Below are 21992 nucleotides of genomic sequence, written 5' to 3' on the forward strand. Positions count from 1 at the left end.
CTGCCAGTTTTCCTGGTTCTGTGCCACATATGGTGGGAAAATGAGGAACTGTTTCTTTAAATTTATCCCAATGGATGATGTTCAAGTAGTATAATAAATGAACCACATGTCATTTTCTATTACTTGCACTGTAATAAAACTTCTTAAATTTTATTTTCAGGATATCATGTCTTAGAGAAATTGTGAAGAACCCAAGTATGTGAATATCTTTTATACAAAGATTATATGTATGCCTTTTTAAAGATTACTTTAGAGTTTATTTTTACTTCCTAATATTTGTCCATATTTATTAGCCAAAGGATAATTTAGAAAATACAAGTAGTTCAAGGTGAGTCCGGTTTTTCATCTCCTGATCCTGCCGCAGGACATGAAGGAAATGCCACAATAATATAATCATGAATGTCAAGAGTCTTTCTCGATGTTAATAGTGGATGACACAGAAAGTCAGAGACAGTGTGGGGCTTTCAGTTCAGTCCAAGGAATTGGGGCAGTGGTAAGGAGACAAAAAATGTTTATTCAATAACCCTCCCTATACTATACACACCTACATCTGCAATCAAAAGAAAAGATTTCATATGCTATTTTGATTAAAATTTCTCTGATTGTTAAATATTTCGGAAGAAGAATTATATTGAAACATTTCAGTAACATTTAAACTTTCCAATAAGATATTTCATTCAAATATATTAATAATGGCAAATTTATAACATGGTTCTTATACCCTTAAGTAGCTAACAAAGGAAGCAGAGAAGGAAATTAATATTCTTTGAACTTGGCACTATACCAGATACTTTCCATATAATTTTACATTTATGTGTACATTAAAAAATATTGACATTTGTATTTTATAATGCAAAAGTTATACAAGGAATATATAAATTTAAAAACTAAGCTTTCAAATATAGCTTGGCGAAGTAATAAGTATTTTTCATTACTGGAGAGTAACACATAATGATAATTATTCCATACCTGACAGTCTTTATTAAAATTGTTCTCAAAGGATTTGAAAGTAGGTGGCAGAGAAGAGACCTCACATCTTTTTATAAGAGGAAAACATTAACATGAGTGACATAGATAAGTCAGAGAACTATGTAGGTAAGTTTAACACATCCATGTAAGTTGATTTCTTTGATTGTATGGAATTACACGCACACACACACACACACACACAAACACGCACACAATTGGCACCAAAGAAAACACAGAAACAAACAAAAATAGATTGCCTCAAGATGTTTATGCAATACAAAATAGCATGGAAAAATAATAGAATATCTTATTTCTAATAACAGAGGATGTTTTAAATTACCACTGCTGTGGGGCGTCTGGGTGGCTCAGTCTGTTGAGAGTCCAGCTTCAGCTCAGGTCATAATCTCACGGTCCGTGAGTTCGAGCCCCGCATCAGGCTCTGTGCTGACAGCTCGGAGCCTGGAGCCTGCTTCAGATTCTGTGTACCTCTCTCTCTGCCCCTCCCACACTCATGCTCTGTCTCTCTCTGTCTCAGAAATAAATAAACATTAAAAAAAATTTAAATTACCACTCCTGTAACTATTTAAGAAGAATAAATTTCTACATTGAATTCTATGATTTATTTTTGACCTGTAGACTTTCCAGAAAAAAAGGATATATTTAATAGTTTGATATAAATGTTAAAAATAGAGGCTCATAAAGCAAAATATCAAAATGTTTTATACAAATGCCTGAAACTCTTAATGATTATTAAATCTCTCCATTTATTCATTTTTGTGATAATATTTGTTAAATTCCAACTATTGTTTAACTATTGTCAGGTTCTCTGCTAGACATTACAACTTCAAAGACAAAAGAATGTGGTGATAAACTATACAGTGACTCCCCAAAATATGCACACATCTTAATCCCTAGAATTTGTGAAAGCTACTATACATGATAGAAACAAAAACAAACAAAGGACTTTGCAGGTGTGATTGATTTAAGAATCTTAAGACAGGAAAATTATCTAAGATTATATTGGTGGGCTTCATGTAACCACATGTATTTTTATGAAGGGAAGATTTCACACACAGAGGATAAAGTGATATCGAGCAGAAGTAGACAGAGATTTGAAGATGCTGCCCTTGAAATTGGAGTGACTCAGGTAAGGAACACTGGCAGCCAGCAGAAGCTGGAGGAGTCAAAGAATAGATTATCCGCTAAGGCCACTGGAGATAGTATGGCCTAATCAACACCTTGATTTCAGCCCAACGATACTGATTCCAAACTTCTGCCCTTCACAACAGTGATAAAACAAACTTCTGTGGTCTTAACTAACAAATTGGTGATGATTTGTTGCAGCAGCCATAAGAAACTACTAAAATTGCACTGTCTTTCAAAGTTGGCATTATGTAGTTAAGTATGGATTAATTTTGGTTATTTTCTTAGGCCTTATTAGTATGTCCTTTCGAACTGATCTTGGAATTAGAGCTTTTTCATGATTTGTGTAAATTTGTACCAGATTATAACTAAACACTTTTATTTTTTTTTAATTTTTTTTTAACGTTTATTTATTTTTGAGACAGAGAGAGACAGAGCATGAATGGGGGAGGGTCAGAGAGAGGGAGACACGGAATCTGAAACAGGCTCCAGGCTCCGAGCTGTCAGCACAGAGCCTGATGCGGGGCTCGAACTCACGGACCGTGAGATTATGACCTGAGCCGAAGTCGGACGCTTAACCGACTGAGCCACCCAGGCGCCCCTAACTAAACGCTTTTAAAATAGCTACTTGTTCAATGAACATGGATGAAGTTCTGGCTGTACAGATTCTGTCTTTGATTCTCCTAACATTATACATATATTAAGAAAAGGAGAGGTGGATTTATTTTTTATGAGTGTCTATTCTTTGTTTTTCATCCTTTCTATCCACATAGATAAAGCAAATATAAAAATCTAAACACAAGAAATTGCCACAGAAAGCTTGTCACTATTACATTTTTTGAACAAAAACAGAAGAAATTCTTATAATGTCAGAGGCCATTCTATACATAAAAAATGAAAAATACACTCATGTATATTTTCTATGACTATTTCACACATTTTTCTCATTTATTAAAAGCATTATACTATAAAATTATTGAAAAATGAAAAGGATATTTAGTAATTGCAAAATTTTTATTCATCATCATTTTTAAAATTTGATTTGATATATCTTCATTATTTAGAAGAAACATGCAAAAGGTATTCTTGAGGGTTTATTATTTAAAAAACAAAACACTGGTGGGGTGCCTGGGTGGCTCAGTTGGTTAAATGTCCGACTTCAGCCCAGGTCATGATCTCACAGTTCATGAGTTCAAGCTCCACACAGGGTTCTGTGCTGACAGTTCAGAGCCCGGAGCCTGCTTCAGATTCTGTGTCTCCCTCTCTCTCTGCACCTCCCCCGATTGCAGTCTATCTCTCTGTCTCTCAAAAATAAATAAACATTAAATTTTTTTTAAAAAAATCCATTTAAAAAACAAAACACTGTTGAAGTTTTGTAACTATGCTTCTAATACATAAGGACCATGTGAAATGGTTTATTTAAGATGATTATATTTTGGCATCTGCTGAGTTAATTGGACTTTTTCAGTTAATATTGAGGTACATTTAATTATCCCACTACTAATAGATCACTTCTGATGTTCAGCTATATTGCAAGGCATTATCTAAAATTGTAAGGCCATTAGTCAGGGCCCTGGGGTGGGTGGTAGGGGGAGATTGAACATTAACATTGATCTTTTAACAAAAAAAAAATTAGGACCTATATAAAATGGTGAGGGAAGGATTTAAGGAAACCAACAATGTATACATGGTCCTGGAAACCTGAGAAAAAGGTGAGAAGGACCAGGCGCCCACGATACACAGACCCCATCAGTTACTAGAAGTGTGGCCAGATGTGACATTCAGTGGGTTTCACTGGTGAGTTCTCGCAAAACACTTGCTTAGCTGAAGCAGAGGAAGTGGTTGGAGTTGACAATATTCATGACAGGTCATAGGAGCTGTGTTAAGTTCTGAGAGCCACCTGCTACCACATCAGAGGAGGATTTTTACCATTAGCCTGGCCTTTGTTGGCAGCTTCCCTAACCTCAGGCCCACCAGCTCTTCCTAGAGACATGCAAGCCATTAGTTATATATTAAATCCTGCATATCAGGGCTATAGGGACTGGCTTTTGCTCAACCAGCTAAAGCCTCTTTCTCTTTGTGGCTTGAAGTCTAAACTTCCTTGTGAAGCACATAAGCCTTTCGTGAATATACATTTATCTTTATCTTCAATTCCCAGTGTCATCTATTTTTTGAACAGTTTGCTCCCTGAACAGTAATAGTGCCTAGTGCCTAGATGAATGGAGGAAAAATGGAGGCTGGATAGGAGTTAATAATGATTGTGTGGCCTACAGTCCTACTTTCAGGGATCAGAACAAAAGTCCCTTGCACCTGGGTGAGGAAATTTGTAACATAAAATACGCAGGAAAAAAACTATAATTTCACTTGAGAATCGAGGTAAGGTTGTCACTTGATACGACTGCATATACGTGTTCCAGTGCTGCATAAGTGTGTGTGTGTGTGTGTGCACATGGAGGCCAGGATGTTGTTTCTAAACGTGTGTTTATTGTTTGCATTAGCATCAACGTAGTTGTATTGTCCTCACCCTAGACATATTAAGTGGGAATCTGTGTGAAATGGAGCCAAAGAATCTACATTTTTTTTAAATTTTTTTTAAGGTTTATTTATTTTTGAGACAGAGAGAGACAGAGCATGAACGGGGGAGGGTCAGAGAGAGAGGCAGACACAGAATCTGAAACAGGCTCCAGGCTCTGAGCAGTCAGCACAGAGCCCCACGCGGGGCTCGAACTCACATACCGTGAGATCGTGACCTGAGCAGAAGTCGGAAGCTTAACCGACTGAGCCACCCAGGCGCCCCAAATCTACATTTCTAATGAGCTTTCCAAATGATTCTGGAAATTATTAAAAACTTAAGAGTCTTTGTTTTAATTAATCAATAGTGGTAATAGTGTTTTAATTAATCAATAGTCTTAAAATGAATATATGTGTGGTATTTTATGATGCAAATTCTTAGCAGGCTTAAGGAACTTAGTCATTTGAGGTTACTGGTACAAGTACTGGTACTGGTTCAAAATTAAGAAGAAATTGTGCATCTTTGAAGGTTTTCAATATTTTATAAGCCTTTTCCCTGCTACCGAGGTTGATTCTCTAAAGAATAAGATTTCTGCATTCTTAGAAACAGTAATGACAAACCAGAGGGAAATCACAATTGTGACAAAGATGAAGAGTGAAGGAATAGCTAAAAGAAAAAAAAAAGGAAATATCGTATATTAGATAGACAAAACAAAAATGAAATATCTTCTAATTGACTCGTTTTCCAAGAAGATGTATAGAGCTAAAAGAATATATAAAATTCCTATAGGGATACAGACAATACCACAGATATCCTGGGTATGGGGAGAAGGATGTGGGGGAGGGGGTTGGAGATAAAGTTTATGGTAGGCAGAATTCTAAAACAAAACCTTCACAAGATTCCATCCCCTTGTTTTACAGCTACTGCTAAGATGGAATTTTGCAGATGAAACTGATGTTCCAACTCAGCTGACTATCAGGTAGGAGATTATTTTAGTGGGTTTGACCCAATCAGGGAAGCATTTCAAGATCAGAAAGTTTTCTCTAGCTGGCAGCAGAAGGAAAGTCACATAGATTCAAACCTATGGGAAAGATATGAAATGAGAGAGAGATTCCATTGCTGGCCATGAATGAAGGGGCCACCTATGAGGAAACGTGGGCAGCTTCTAGAAACCAAAACCAATCCCCAGATGGTGGCTAGGAAGGACACAGAGACATAAAACCAACTTGCAGGAGCTAGATTCTGCCAACTTGAATGAGGTAAGAAGCTGATTCTCTCTGAGAGCTTCTTCCAAAGAATCCAGCTCTGCCAACATTTTGTCTTCAGCCTTGTGAGACCCTAAGCAGAGGATTCATCTGCATCTGCCTCGACTTCTGACCTACAAATTTGAGAGATAATAAATGCATATTATTTTAAGATGTTAAATTTTTGGTAATTTATTACTCTACAATAGAAAACTAATATAGACTTATACGCTCATACAAAATGTAAGTTAGTTTTACAAAAAACCTATTTCCCAAGTATAAGATTATAGTAAACCTAGTTATAATAATCAAGATGGTGTGGTATTGGCAAAATAATAGATAAAAAGAATAGAGAGTCTAGAAATAGACCCAAATAAACATAGCCAACTGGACTTTGACAAAGGAGCAAAGGCAATACAATGGAACAAAGATAGTCTCTTCAACAAATGGTATGTGGAAAACTGGATATCTACATGCAAAAAAAAAAAAAAAAAAAAAAAAAAAATCTAGAAAAAAAATTTAAACCTTTAAAAAAAATAACCAAAAATGGATGATAGACCTCATATAAAACATGAAAATATAAACTCCTAGAAGATAGCATAAGAAAAAACTTAAATTACCTTGAGTATGGCAAAGACTTTCTAGATACAGCACCAAAGGCCCAATCTATGAAAGAAATAATTGATAAGCTAGACCTCATTAAAATTGAAAATGTCTGCTCTGCAAGACACAATGTCAAGAAAATGAGAAGACAAGCCACAGAGTAGGAGAAAATATTTGCAAAAGACACATCTCAATTTTTTTTTTAATGTTTACTTATTTTAAGAGAGAGAGCATGCATGCAAGTGGAGAGGGAAAGAGAGAGGAGAAGAGAGGGAATCCCAAGTAGGCTCTGCACTATTGAACTCATGAACTGTGAGATTATGATCTGAGCTGAAAATTAGGAGTCAGAAGCTTAAGCAACTGAGCCACCCAGCGCCCCAGCAAAAGAGACATCTGACAAGAGACTGTTATTCAAAATATACATATGTCTCTTGAAACTCAATAATAGTAAAACAAAGTAGCACAATTAAAAAATGAGGCAAAGACTTCCACAGATAGCTTATCAAAGAAGATTTACAAGCTTATCAAAGAAGATAACAAATAAGCATATGAAAAGATGCTTCACATCATATGTCATCAGGGAAATGCAAATTAAAACAACCATGAGATACCACTACATACCTATTAAAATGGTCAAAAATCCGAACAATGACAACATCAAATGCTTGCAAGAATGTAGAGCAGTAGAAACTCTCACATATTGCTGTTGGGAATGCTAAATGATACAATCGGTTTGGAAAATAATATGGTGATCTCTTACAGAACTAAACATTCATACCATATGATCCAGCGAACATGCTCTTTGGTATTGACTCAAATATCAAAATTATGGTTTTGGGGTTAAGTGAAAATTTATGGTCACGCAAAATCTGAACATGGTGTTAATAACCACTCTATTAAAAATTGCTAAAACTTTGAAAGAGCCAAGAAGTCCTTCAGTAAATAAATACATGTACATCATTGTACAATGCACATCCAGACATTGGAATATAATTCAGTGCTTAAAGGAAATGAGCTAGCAAGCCATGAAAACACAGAGGAAACATAAATACATATTATTAAGTCAAAAATCAAATCTGAAAAAGCTATACACTATATGATTCAACTTTGACATTCTGGAAAAGGCAAAACTATGGAGACAGTAAAACATCAGTGGCTGTCAGGGGTTGGTGAAAAGGAGGGATGAATAGGCAGAATACAGAGAATTTTTAAGGTAGTGAAACTATTCCGTATGGTACTACAGTGGTTAACATATGTCATTATATACTTGTCCAGAGCCATAGAATGTACAATCCCAGAAGTGATCTTAATATAAATGATTAGCTTTGGGTGATAATGATGTATCAGTGTAGGTCCATGGATTGTAATAAATGTGCCACTTTGGTAAGGGATGTTGATGGGAGGGGGTTGTTATGCATGGGTAGGGGTGCAGGGTATATGGGATCTTTCTGTATTTTCCACTCAATTTCTCTGTGAACTTAGAACTTCTCTAAAGATAAGAATATATATATATATATATATATATATATATATATATATATCAAAGAAGTATCTCTAGAAATGAGAGATTGTACTGAAGGAACAATCTGTATTTTCATATTTTCATATCACAGCCTCAGAAATAGAATGATGATACTTTGGGAGCGCCTAGGTGGCTCAGTTGGTTGAGCCACCGACTTCTGCTCGGTCATAATCTCGCAGTTTGTGAGTTAGATCCCCTCATGGGGCTCTATGCTGACAGCTCAGAGCCTGGAGCCTGCTTCAGATTCAGTGTCTCCCTCTCTCTCTACCCCTCCCCTGCTCACGCTCTGTGTCTCTCTCTCTCTCAATAATAAGTAAATGTTAAAAAAAAATAATAAAACTCTTAAAAAAAAAAGAATGATGATACTTTGAATAATACATGTTCCAAGAACAGAGAAAAATTAAATCTCCCCCAAATTAACTTGACTCTCTTAATAGGTCATGCATATAAAAAGAAAAAAAATTGTTCGGTTAAACTTAATTTTTTTAAAAAAATTTTAATGTTTATTTATTTTGAAACAGAGAGAGAGAGAGAAAGAGAGAGAGAGCTTGAGAGGGGGAAGGGCCAGGCAGAGAGGGAGACACAGAATCTGAAACAGGCTCCAGGTTCCAAGCTGTCAGCATAGAGGTCGATGCGGGGCTTGAACTCAACCGTGAGATCATGACCTGAGCTGAAGTTGGACGCTTAACCAACTGAGCCACCCAGGCGCCCCATGACCAGTTAAGCTTAAAATAATAACTATGGAGAAAAACAAACAAGAACTGAGAACAAGAGAAGATGCATATGCAAAATGATAACAGGTGCAGTAGTTATTTTTTTAATAACTAGTAAACTAGCATCTTCTATTTATACATTCTTTGAAAACATAATAGCTGGCTAGCAGTGTATGCGTATTATTTTTCCTGTATCTCAGACGTGGTGCTAAGTACTGTACAGTCATTTAATTTTACAATTTGTCCTCACAAAAATGCAGTGTCAGCAGGAAGGACCAGCATAGTCATCATCAATCAAGTGTGTGTGGAAATACGCAATCTCAGTCCCGACTCTGGACCTTCAGAATCTGCTCTTGAACCACCTCCTCAAGTGATGTGGATGCATATTAAAGCTTGAGAAGATTGGCTTACATCTCACAGGCCTTCCCTAAGATCACAAAGATATATGGAATCTTATGATTGAAGAGAAAATTGCCTCAAAAGATTAAAAAAAAGAAAAATCCACTCCATCTTGGTGACTTGTCTTGCACAGTCTCCTGGTAGTCACAATTATCAATTCAAATATATAAAAGTGATTGAAATAGTATCCGAGACCCCTCTCAGATATATAGGTAATGGATTCAAAATGGTACAATGTAGACACCCTGTATGATATTTTCATTTAATTTTTTCTTCAGGATAGACTAAAGGAATGCAAAAATTAGGTTCCTGTACTCACAAAAATCAGATGCCTTCTTTAGTATTTGGATGGAAACCACGTGTTTTGGATTTTTCATTCTTTTAGGTCCTACACTAAAAAATGCTTGCAAGTAATTATTATTTTTAAAGACAAAAATGAAAATAATCGAACCTGCATTCTACTTTAAATCACGGATGTGATCACTGAACTGTGTACCTGTGTTGTTAACGGGAGCAGTTAAAGATAGATAAGAAACGTAATTTTAAAATTAATTGTTTGAGACATAGGTTTTTTGTGCATCTCGAGTTAAAGTATATTTAGATTTCTGATAGTTACAAAGGGTTTTGTTATGTGAAAATTATCAAAATAGTATTGAATCTATATGCAGATTATATGCTTTAAAAGACCATCTGCTCTTTTACATTGTGTTATCTTAACATTTACACATAGCTCTGAAAATAACCATTTAAGATTGAAATCTTAAAACACCCATAAAAATTAATTGATTTTTTTTTACTACCTTCCTGAGTTCATTGCATTACTGGTATGGATATATATTATACTGTATTATCCTTTTTCCATCTCATTAGTCTTTTTTGGCACTGAAAGAATAGAACATTTTAAGAATAGGAAGGCTGTAGGACTTAAAACTCTAAGATAGTTTACTTTATAAAAAAAAATGACTGTTTTAAAAATAAGTTAATTTTTTCTGAGTCTACGTTTGTATGATAACTACAAAGCCTCAAATGTTATCTAAATCATACAAACAATTGACATTCATTTTTTGATAGATTTATAAACCTATTGATGTTAGTTACATAGTTTTCCAAATTTAATTGACATTTTGGTGATTTTAAAGATAAATTTCACTGTATTGCCAAATAAACTTATTCAAATATGTATTTAATTTATTACTATCATATTTTAATATTCTATAATTTTGACTTATTTAAACATATGGAAAGTTAAAGGCTTACAATTGAAAGTTTTTTTTAATTTTCTTTTTTTTTTTTTTTTTTACATTTTATTTATTTTTGATATAGAGAAACAGAGGACAAGTGGGGGAGGGGCAGAGAGAGAGGGAGACGCAGAATCTGAAGCAGGCTCCAGGCTCCGAGCTGTCAGCACAGAGCCCTACCCCGGGGTTCGAATTCACGAACCGCGAGATCATGATCTGAGCGGAAGTCGGTCGTTTAACCAACTGAGCCACTATTGAAAGTTTTAATGTAGCAAATGGAAATCCTCTTATTTCGCATGATTCCTGCTTCATTGCTTTGACTCCACTCATTTTTCAGGCACATTTATAAGAGGCCTGCAGAGACCACAATGACCTATACATTTATAAATGAATTAAATGTCCATTTCATAGATGCTGGAAAGCTTAATGCCGTACCCAGTCTTTTTGCCATTTCTGGTTTTTTACAGTCTCATGAGCACATCTACCTATAAGTTTAAAGATTCCATTGTCCATCTGCTGTTTGGTTCAGCATCAAACAGGCTGTCACATATCAATCACACCTGTAATAGATTTTACCTAAGCTTTGTGAAGCCAGCAGGCTGCTTATTATACAAAACATAAAGTTGAGTATTGGATATATTGTTTCTAAAATTGTTTAAGTGCCATTAGACACACTCTGACTGCTAGAATTTTTATCCCTCCTCCCCCCCCCCAACAGATTTTCTCAACATAGCACCATTGAAATTTGGGCCCAATAATTTTCTTGTTTTAGGGGTCTTAATTGTACATCACAACATATTTAGTAGCATCCGTGCCCACCACCCTCTAGATGCCAGTTGCAACACCCACCAGGTTAGGACAACCAAAAATGTCTGCTGACGTTGTCAACTGGTCCCCGAGCGAGCCCTGCTTCCCTTGTTGAGAAGCATTGGACTAGGAAAAAAAAAAACACAACTTTAAAGGAGACTGTGAAATTTTTAAATATACATTATGTTTTCCATTTCTTCTACTTGCTCATTTCTCTTTTTTCCCCCAAGAAGGAAATACATTTATTAAAGGGTATTACATAGACCATGGAACCTCTAGCTTAGCTACAGTATCCAACCCGGAGCCTACATAAAAAGGAGTACCTGTATCACAAGGCCCCACTGCTCAGCAGAGCACTTACCACTGTGCTATCATAGGACACAGACAGTGAAACTCCCAACTTACAGTATGTAGAATATATCCTGAGTGATGACTCCTGCCTATTGCCTCTGAAGGTCAGAGGTCTCTTTGCCAATCTCCCCACCCTCATCAGAACAGAATCTTCACCACGCTTTCTTCACAGTCCTCAGAGCTGAGATCTCAACAAGATGTGCTTGTTTGGTAAATGAAGTATCTTCTCTCTCGTTTCTGAGCATTTGGGTCAACCATAGTTTCTTTCAAGGAGTGTAAATTCATATTTTCATAAATAGATGAACTAAATGACTTATTTGAATCCATATGTGTATATACATGTGTGTGTATTAGTGTGCATGTATGTTTATAAATATTCGGTCAAAAGTTTCTGAAGACTTTATAAAATAGATAGTATCCCCAATGTATATCATTTTTAAAACATTTTTTAACGTTTCTTTTATTTTTATTTTTGAGAGAGAGAGACAGGACATGAGCAGCGGAGGGGCAGAGACAGAGGGAGACACAGAATGTGAAGCAGGCTCCAGGCTCTGAGCTGTCAGCACAGAGCCCAACACAGGGCTCGAACTCACAAACTGCGAGATCATGACCTGAACCAAAGTTGGACACTTAACCAACTGAGCCACTCAGGCGCCCCAAATATCATTTTTTAATAAATATAATACATCTTGAATATCCAAAGGTATATAAAATGTAGCCAGCATAATTTTGCTTTAAAATATTTCAATCATATATTTAAAGGTACCCAATTATAATACTATTTATTCCACACATCACAGTTTTGCATTAATGGTACATATTTTTGTATAGCACATTTAAGTGATTGATGAATACATATAACATATTTCTTTAGAATAAAAAATGTCATTTCGAGTATGGAAACATGATCTCTAATCATTAAGAATAATTCCATTAAATATTTAACTACATAGTAAACTTAAAATATATCTATCAATATATGAATATTATATACATATATATATTTATATATATATTTATCAGTATAGAGACCTTTACCATAAGGCATAAACCACTGCAAATTTATCTTAAAAGCTCCTCATTCAAGATTTACCATCTTTTCACCCAGACTAGCACTCTGAGTATAAAATTTATCATGCATGATATTTGCTAAAGTAATATGTTATATACACAAAATGTTGTATTTAACTGAAAACAAAAAGCTGCAATTTTTTAATGGTTGGTCTGAGGAGAGCTTTTAGGGAGAGAGGATTTATTAAGCCTACCTCTTGATATATGAACTCACAGTGCTCTGATAATAGGGAAAGGATAAGTCATTTTCATTAGAAAAAAAATAGGATAGGGCTGCCTGGGTGGCTCATTCAGTCAAGCATCTGACATCGGCTCAGGTCATGATCTTGAGGTTTGTGAGTTTGAGCTCCATGTCTGGCTCTGTGCTAACAGTTCAGAGCCTGGAGCCTGCTTCACACTCTGTCTCCCTCTCTCTCTCCTCCTCCCCAGCTCATACTCTGTGTTTCTCTCAAAAATAAACATTGAATTTTTTTTTTAAAAACAGGATAAATAAAAAATTAGGATAATGCAGTTAAGTTGCTCACTTGTGCAACATTGAAATAATTTTTTTAAGAAATTCTACAGGGAGTTTTTGTCACGCTGATAACTGAGAAAAATGTTCTTGAAAGAACAATACATTATTTGCAAGCAAGTAAAAATTAAATTGTTATTGCTATTAAGTTCAAATTACAACATAAGACTTTAAAAATGCATATTATTGCTTTAAATACACAGATTAAGAACATATTAAATGCAAAGAGGTAATAAACTGAAGCTTATTAAAATGGGTGATTGATCTTTGTAATATAAAATAATTTAGGAAATAAACCCACATCTTTGACAATTTTAATTATTTTATAAAGAAGATCAATAATAAAGCATACATCTTGTTCATAATATACACCAATTATATGTATATGTATATATATATATTGAATATCTATGTAATATGTATTTGTACGATGTAATATGACTTAATTTATATATGTACAAATCTATTTCCAAATTTCCCTAAAGCCCTCAAATAATGGTGAGCACCCCCAACCTCAAAAACTTGCAATGCTATTTTGCCATGTTGATCTGTTCATTTGTCAATTGATCTGTTACAATGTAAGCTTTCTATTTCATCTTACTAGTGCACATTTTTCTCCTAGTATCGGAAGCCAGTATTTGGAGACTAATTAAAAACTAAATTATGTGTATTTTTAAAACTTTTATTCCATTGTATCTTTCTGAACTATAAATTACTATTTGGAAAGAAAATAAGCTATACTTCCATGGAGGTGATGAAATAAGGGTATTTTTTTTTTATTAATAGGTTTATTGGTTAGATCAGTACTCTATTTACAGAAAATTTAAGAAGGTAGTATAGAGAGTTCCCACATATGCCCCACATTAGACATACACAATTTTCCCTGTTTTTGACATCTTAGTATAAGGTAACAGTACGTTTGTTATAGTAAATAAACAAACAAGCAAACAAATAAATAAATATTGGTACATTATTATTCGCTAAAGTTCATAGTTTACTCAGATCTCCTTAGATTTTAGCTCATGTATTTTGTTGTTGTTCCATTATCCCATCCAGGATGCCACATATCATTAGTTGTCTTGTCTCCTTAGGTTCCCCTGGCTATGAAAGTGTCTCAGAATTCCACTGACTGACTTTACCAGTTTAGAGGAGTATTAAGAATATCATAGGATGGTTTTCTAAGGAGTATGAGTATATGGGTATTTATTTTATAATTTGGGTTAAAATCCAATAATGCCACGTTTATTTTGTTGCATAAATCATTCTCACTTTGGCCATTAGGTGCTCTTTCAGTGGGATCCTGTGTCTCTTTGACATACCCCATTAGAAAGCATGATCGTGGTTGGAGGCGGTGTGTGGGGTATGTGGATGTGGGTGTGTTTTGAGCACTTCCTTACTTTCTGGCACGACAACATGTTCAAGGCTTATCCTGTGTATTTCCTACCCCAGTCCTAACATTAGCGTTTCTCCACAGAGCCTTCATTCTTTTTATTAGCTAATGGTATTAAAAATCAAGATCTGGTGGGGCACCTGGGTGGCTCAGTTGGTTGAGCATCTGACTTCCGCTCAGGTCATGATCTCGCAGTTCATGAGATCGAGCCCCACATCAGGCTCTATGCTGACAGCTCAGAGCCTGGAGCCTGCTTCGGATTCTGTGTCTCCCTCTCTCTCTGCTCCCCCGCTACTTGCGCTGTCTCTCTCTCGAAAATAAACATTAAAAAAAAAAAAAAAATCAAGATCTGGGCATTAGGCTTGTTCATTGCTACTGGAGTGTCATTTTGAAAATATAGTCAGTTATATTTACATAGTTATAGTTAGTATAGACTAAACTTTGTATATACAGATATCTGTAAATACTAGCTCTTTATATAGCCATCTACAATTACATCAAGTGAAAAATGAGTTCTTACTGATGTCCCAACTCTAATCCATTACCATATAGATGATTCATCCTCTCCCCAAACCCCGAATTGCCAACTACTTATCTTTTACTCCTATAGTTTTGCTCTTCCCGAATGGCATATACTTGGCATTGTACAGTATGTAGTCTTTAAAGACTGTTTTCTTTCACTTAGTAATGTGCTACAAATTGTCACCTAAACTGGCACATGACTATGAAGTCATCTGACAAGACTATTTAGCTTTGTAAGAAACTACCAAACTCTCTTCCAAAGTCACTGTACTGTTTACATTCCACCAGCAATGAATGCGATTTCCTGCTGTTCCACATTCTTGTCAGCATTTGGTGTGGCTTGTTTTTTGGATTTTATCCACTCTAAGTGTGTAGTGATGTAATCATTGTGGTTTGCATTTGCAATTCCCTGATGACATAGGATACTGAGCTTCTTTTCCTATGCTTAGTTGCTATTTGTACATCTTCTCTGAGGTTTCTGTCCAGATCTCTTGCCCAGTTTTAACTGGATTTTTTTGATTCCTTATTGTTGAGTTTTAAGTGTCCATTATATATTGTGGATAACTGTCTTTTATCTGATATTTGTTTTCTCCTATTAGTCTCTTATGTCCTAATGCTTTTCTCGGTGTCTTTCGCAGAGCAGAAGTTTTTGTTTTAATGAAGTCCAACTTATCATTTATTCCACTCATGGATAATGCTTTTAATGTTGTTATCTGGAAAGTTATTGCCACATCTAAAGTCAGATTTTCACTTATCATCTCCTAAGAGTTTTGTAGTTTTGCATTTTACATTTTAGATCTGTGATTCATTTTGAGGTACTTTTTATGAAATATGTAAAGTCTGTATATAGATTATTATTATTTTTTTGCATGTAGATATCCAACTGCTCCAGTGTCATAGGCTGAAAAGACTTCCCCATTGATTTGCCTTTGCTCTTTTATCAAAGATCAGTTGACTATATTTGTGTGGGTCTATTTCTGCGCTTTCTATTTTATTTCATTGATCTGTCTGTTCTTTCTCAATACCACATTGTGCTGGTTCCGGTAGCTTTGAAGCTTGGTAATGTCAATCCTCTGACTTTTTTCTTCTTTTCCAGCATTGTGTTAAATATTGTTGGGTCTTTTTATATAAATCTTAGAATCAGTTTGTTGATATCTACAAAATAACTTGCTAGGATTTTGTATAGGATTGTGTAGACTCTATAGATCAAGTTTGGAAGAACTAACACCTTAACAATACTGAATTTTTTATTCATGATCATACGATATCCCTCTATTTAGTGAGACCTTTGACTTCTGTCATCAAAGTCTTGTAGTTTTCCTCATATAGTCCTTGTACATACTTAGGAAGTTTTTCACTTACGTCATCTAATTTTTGTGCATAATGTTGTATTTTAAATTTCAAATTAAATTTATTTATTGCTAGTACAAAGGAAAACAATTGGCTTTTCAAATTAACCTTGTATGCTGCTACCTTGCTATATTCAGTAGTACCAGGAATTTTTATATTGATTCTTACAGATTTTAACACAGACTATCATATCATCTGTTAATAGGGAGAGTTTTATTTCCTCCTTCACAGCATGTGTGTCTTTTCTTTTCTTAACTTTTTCCATCAGCTAGGACTTCCAGTATGGTGTTGAATAAAAGTGATGAGAGGGACCGTCGATTTGTTTCCCAATCTTAGGGGAAGGCATCTAGTTTCTCACCATTAAGTATGATATAGGGTTTTTGTACATGTTATTTATCAAAATTTTTTGACAAAAATTAAAAAAAAAAACTATATTTTAACCACCATTTTATTTCCATGCAGGCCAAGGGGCAATTTAGAAAAAATTTTATTGGAAGCGTGTAACCGAGGAAGTGTAAAAGGGCTGTCTACGCCTTTGTTTTCAGGTTAGCCTGTCAGCCATCTGGATAGAAACATAATCACCATGCCTTCCACAAGTGTAGTCAAATGCTTCACAATTGGTTGCTGAGTTGTAGGTTGTCATAAAGTCTGCTTAGCATTTCCAAAGCTGCAGAGTCTTAGAGAATGAGAGCCTTTTCTTTCTGCCTTGGGATTTGTTGGAGTCACTGACCTGCCGGCCCCACTGAAAGCAAACCACAGTGCAGCAGCCTCTGCCACCATTTCCTCCTCTGGTCTCCACAAATTTGATGAGTTTTCCTCCTCTTCATCATGGTGCTGGACCCCATCATAGAAGCCATTGTTTCCGTGAAAATCTCTAGCCTTTCCAAGAAGACAGTGGATGGGAACGTGCTTTTTGGTCCATCTTGCTTTGGGGCCATCCTTTATGGAATAGGTGAGACAAGTCCTCTGGAATGCTTCCCCACCACCATCCTGACTCTTTGGGTTGCTTGAAACAATTTGGGCACTTCATCAGGACCCAGATTTCAAAAAAGCTCCACTGGCTGAAGAGGACACACAAGGACAGGTCTTGGCACTCTATGTTTCTTGTTCATGAATGAAAAGGACAGTCCTGCTTTGAGAAACACCATGGAAGACTTGGTGAATCTGAATGCCATTTCCTCACACTTGAGGTGTGGAAGTTTCCCTCTATTTTTAGTTTGCTGAGAGGTTTTTTTGTTGTCTTTGTTCTTTTTCCATTTTTTTCCATCATCATGAAAGGGGATGTTAGATTTTGTCTTTTTTTTTTTTTTTTGATTTTTTTCATTTGAGGGTGTGATTTTTTTTTTTTTTAGCCTGATGATCTGATTGATTATACTAATTTTTCTGAACATTGCAGCAGTTTTACATACTTGGTGATGTATACTTTTATCTTTTCTTAAATATCTTATTCAAGTTTACTTTCAAAAAAACCCAAATTACCTAGTAATATTCTGTTTAAGACACTGAGTCCAGTAACTGTGGCTTGAAGCACACATACAATGAATTATCTGTTATCTATCTATCTATGTATCCAGCATCTAACATATCTACCTCTGTCTCTTTTTATTCCAGCACAAGAAATCATCAACAGGCTCTTATTATAATCTCTCAAAACCTGTTTTCTGTCCTTAATTGTTGCAAAAACAATGGAATTGATGGAAGCACTGACTGTGTGGAGAATCAGGCTTGTTTTCATTTATATTTTGACAAATTATTAACCTCTTAAACTCACAGATTAGCCACCTGTACAACAGAGATGATAGTAATTTATTCATTGTACTATTGGGTCAGTTTTATCAATATTGTTTTAAAATTCTCTTTGTTCCCAAAGTTTTCAGGAAACTAACCTATTATAGAATGTCATTTCTACTGAAAATATTTTCTGTTTTTCTAGATTAGCAAATATATTCATGGCACAGGGTGCACCTTTGGATAGAATATATTTACTCTATGTAATCACAAAGGAGTACTTAGATCAATGCAAAAATATTTAAATCATCAGAATGCTCTGAAAACAATACTTACTCTTATTATGCAAATATTTAATTATGTTTTATTCTTGGACATATTAAATCGATGAACTCTTAAAACTAAACAAGAATATTTTCTGACCTTGAGAACTTCTGCTTTAAAAACTTAAACAGAGAAAAACCACCCAAGACATACTTGGATAATGTCAGCGTATATGTATCGTAAGGTTTTATTTTGTTTTGTTTTTGTCACCAAAATGGCTCTAATGGTGAAATGGCCATCTGAATTTTTGAAGGTAGGTACTTTTCTGTGCAAACTTTTTCATCTGGGAGTCCTTATGCATAACATTATCTTCCTAGTAATTTATATTATATTTTTACCCTTCAAGTTTTGCTTGGTATGTTCTGCTAAATGTTGACCATCAAGTGACCAATGGTCATGTTATCTTCTTCTGTATTTAACAGGCAGTAATATTTCTCAAGTTTAGCATAATGTTGTGTGTGTGACATAATATTTTTGTGATAGTTTTCTAATATATTAATCATAACATTAAGGAAGGTAACTTTTATTTATAGTTTGCTAAAAACTTGTGCAAGAATTTTTCATGATTTGTATACTTATTGAGCATCTCTTTAAGAAGAATTTCCATAAATAACAGCTGATTAACATGACTCATAACATTTATTGGAATGATTGAATATGAGTATATCTCAGGCAAATAAGAATAGTCTTTTTTAAGATTTTTAAAAATGTTTATTTATTTTTGAGAGACAGAGAGACATAGAGTATGAGCAGAGGAGGGGCAGAGGGAGGGAAACACAGAATCTGAAGCAGGCTCTAGGCTCTGAGCTGTCAGCAAAGAGCCCAGTGCAAGGTTCAAACTTACCAACCAAACTGGGATATCATGACTTGAGCTGAAGTTGGAGGCTTAACTGACCGAGCCACCCAGGTGCCCTAGAATAGTCTCTTTCTAACAGAAGGAGATCCAGGAAGAATTTTCAAATACAGCATGTGCTCCCATTAGTAATTCTAAAACTTACATTAACTCATTTAATAAATTTTAGTGTTACTTTGCTAGTTTTTTACAATATGTTATTTTTAAATAAAAAATCTCACATGAATTACTTTATAAAAACATTAAAACTATAATCAAAACACAACCTACAGTACTAGAGAAAATATTTACAAATCATAAATATCTGATAAGGATTTAGTATCCAGAATACACAAAGAGCAATTCAATGCCAAAAAGAGAACCCAGTTAAAAACAGGCAAAGGATTTGAATAGATAGTTCTCTGAAGTATATATACAACTGACCGATAATACCTGAAAAGATGCTCAACAAGATGCTCAATATGGGAATTCAAATTAGTGAGATTCCACTTGATATCTACTAGGATGTCTGCAATATTGACAACTAAGTAAGATGGAAAACAAAAGTATTGGCAAGGATGTGAAGAAATTAGAACCTGGTGCATTGTTGGTGGTAACGTAAGATTGTGTAGCCACTGTAGAAAACAGTCTGATGGTACCTCAAAACGTAAAGCATGAAGTTACCATATGATGAGCCATTTGACTTTCAGGTATATACACACACAAAAAAAAACTAACAGGGATTTAAATAGGTACTTATAAAAAAGGTAGAAACGTGTACGTCAACTGATGAATACATAAACAAATGTACATACACACACACACACACACACACACTCACACTCACACTCACACTGGAATATTATTCAGCCGTAAAAGAAATGAAGTTCTTTTCTGATACACCCTACAATATGGATGGACCTGAAAACACTATGTTAAATTAAATAAACTATATAGAAAAGGACAAATATGGTATGTTTTCACTTATACGAGATATCTAGAATAAACAAACTCATAGAGGCAGGATAGATTAAGGGACTAGAGGAGGCAGGAATGATGAGTTATTGCTTAATACATACTGAATTTCTACTTAGTGTGATAAAAATGTTCGGAAACAAATAGCAGTGATGGTTGCACAACATCGTGAATGCAATAACCAATTCTAAAATTCTGTTATTATTTAAGGTGGATTCTGAAATAATAATGGATACTGGTTGAATGATTGAAAGTCAGTCTTTGACACTAGTCTTAACATGGCAATCGTTCTAAGACCTTCTTTGAGTTGCTAAACCATCTGCAGCCCCATGTTTACACATCTGTAAGTTAAGGACATTCTAAAAGATAATCCTTGAGGATTTGCAAGCCCAACTATATTACGATGATATACAATTTTTCTGTTCATCTTAACAAGCTGGTATAAAGGTCATTAAAAACGTGAACTATCATCAGGATAAAAGTTACTATAGAAACCACTTCTATGATTATGTTGATTCCATTGCTTTCAGGCATTATTAGACTGAACAAAAGTATTGAAACTTTGAACGGGTAATATAGAGGAAGACTAGCATTACTGGTATATCAACTTGGAAGTTCGCAGTTTTAGTCACATTAAGAAAAAGGAATTTCTTGTCATGTCTTAAGAATGTGAAATAAATATGGGAAGCTCTGTCTCCTTTCAGTGAATAAATAAAACCAGAACTTTCAGATTTCTTGGATGGCTGATCACTTATAAATTGGTTCAGTGGCCTTTGCAGAAAGGTTGACTTCCTTTCTCAGAGTCCCTGACACTCAGAAAAATTCTATAATTATGACTGTAAGTTTTATTCTTTTTTAGAAGATTAATCAAATAAAAATATATGTCTTGTTTAATATTGTTTTAAATACAAAGGGAATTTTATATGTTGATGGGATTTAAATTAATTCTCAAAAATGTAAAAGAAGCACATATAATGTCAGAGAACAAGCAAGGAATTAAATCTAACTTGAATATTTGGACTGTAATGGTCATGGAAGGATTTCCCTCCTGTATTATTTAAAAAATGATGGGGTTTATATGATAATGTAAATGTAAATGCATATAGACTATGATCAAGTATTTTCTTAATAATACTATTTCACTATAGATCAATCCCCATTAAATGATCATATTTAATCCCATGAGTTTATGTTTACAATATCTAAAATCACTTTTTTATTATGATCCTTATTACTGTATAGATGAATGATTATTCTCCATACTCAGGAATCAACTAAATTTGAAAGGTGAAGCTAAAACTTGATGTCAATTATTATGTAAGTAAAATTAAGTATTTGATATTTCGTGTTCAGGCTTCCTGATCCAGATTTTTGTCTTCATTTTACCTACTACATCTATTTATAATTTTTTTCTGCTCCCATTGATGTTGGTCACAGCATGCTGTGAGAATCTTTCTTTGCTCACAGGTTTACTTTACAGAGGTAAGGGTTAATAGCAGCAGGCAAGACTCCCTGCAGTAATCTGGGTCACTTATATTTTACAGTTCAGTGATTCCTTTACCCAAAAGACTCTTAAATTACAACCATGACTACACACACACACACACACACACACACACCATTCATTTTGTGCAAGAGTTAATATCAAGATAATGCAATGTTTATGAAAAATGAAAATAAAAAGTAATAGGAGGGAGAGAAGGCATATAAAATTCTGGTTACTATTTCTATGCTGTATTTCCTTGGATTTTCTCCTACTTTCAGTAGTCTTGTTTATGCAAAGATATA

The 21992-nt window shown here is 34.7% G+C and overlaps 1 pseudogene; it reads right to left on the reverse strand.

Annotated features, from left to right (window-relative positions):
• Nucleotides 1-16984: 16984 nt before the first annotated feature.
• On the reverse strand, nucleotides 16985-17520 carry LOC125922422 (bis(5'-adenosyl)-triphosphatase-like; annotated as a pseudogene).
• Nucleotides 17521-21992: the final 4472 nt, after the last annotated feature.

The sequence above is a fragment of the Panthera uncia genome, chromosome B1, assembly GCF_023721935.1.
Source record: "Panthera uncia isolate 11264 chromosome B1, Puncia_PCG_1.0, whole genome shotgun sequence".
Lineage (NCBI taxonomy): Eukaryota > Metazoa > Chordata > Mammalia > Carnivora > Felidae > Panthera > Panthera uncia.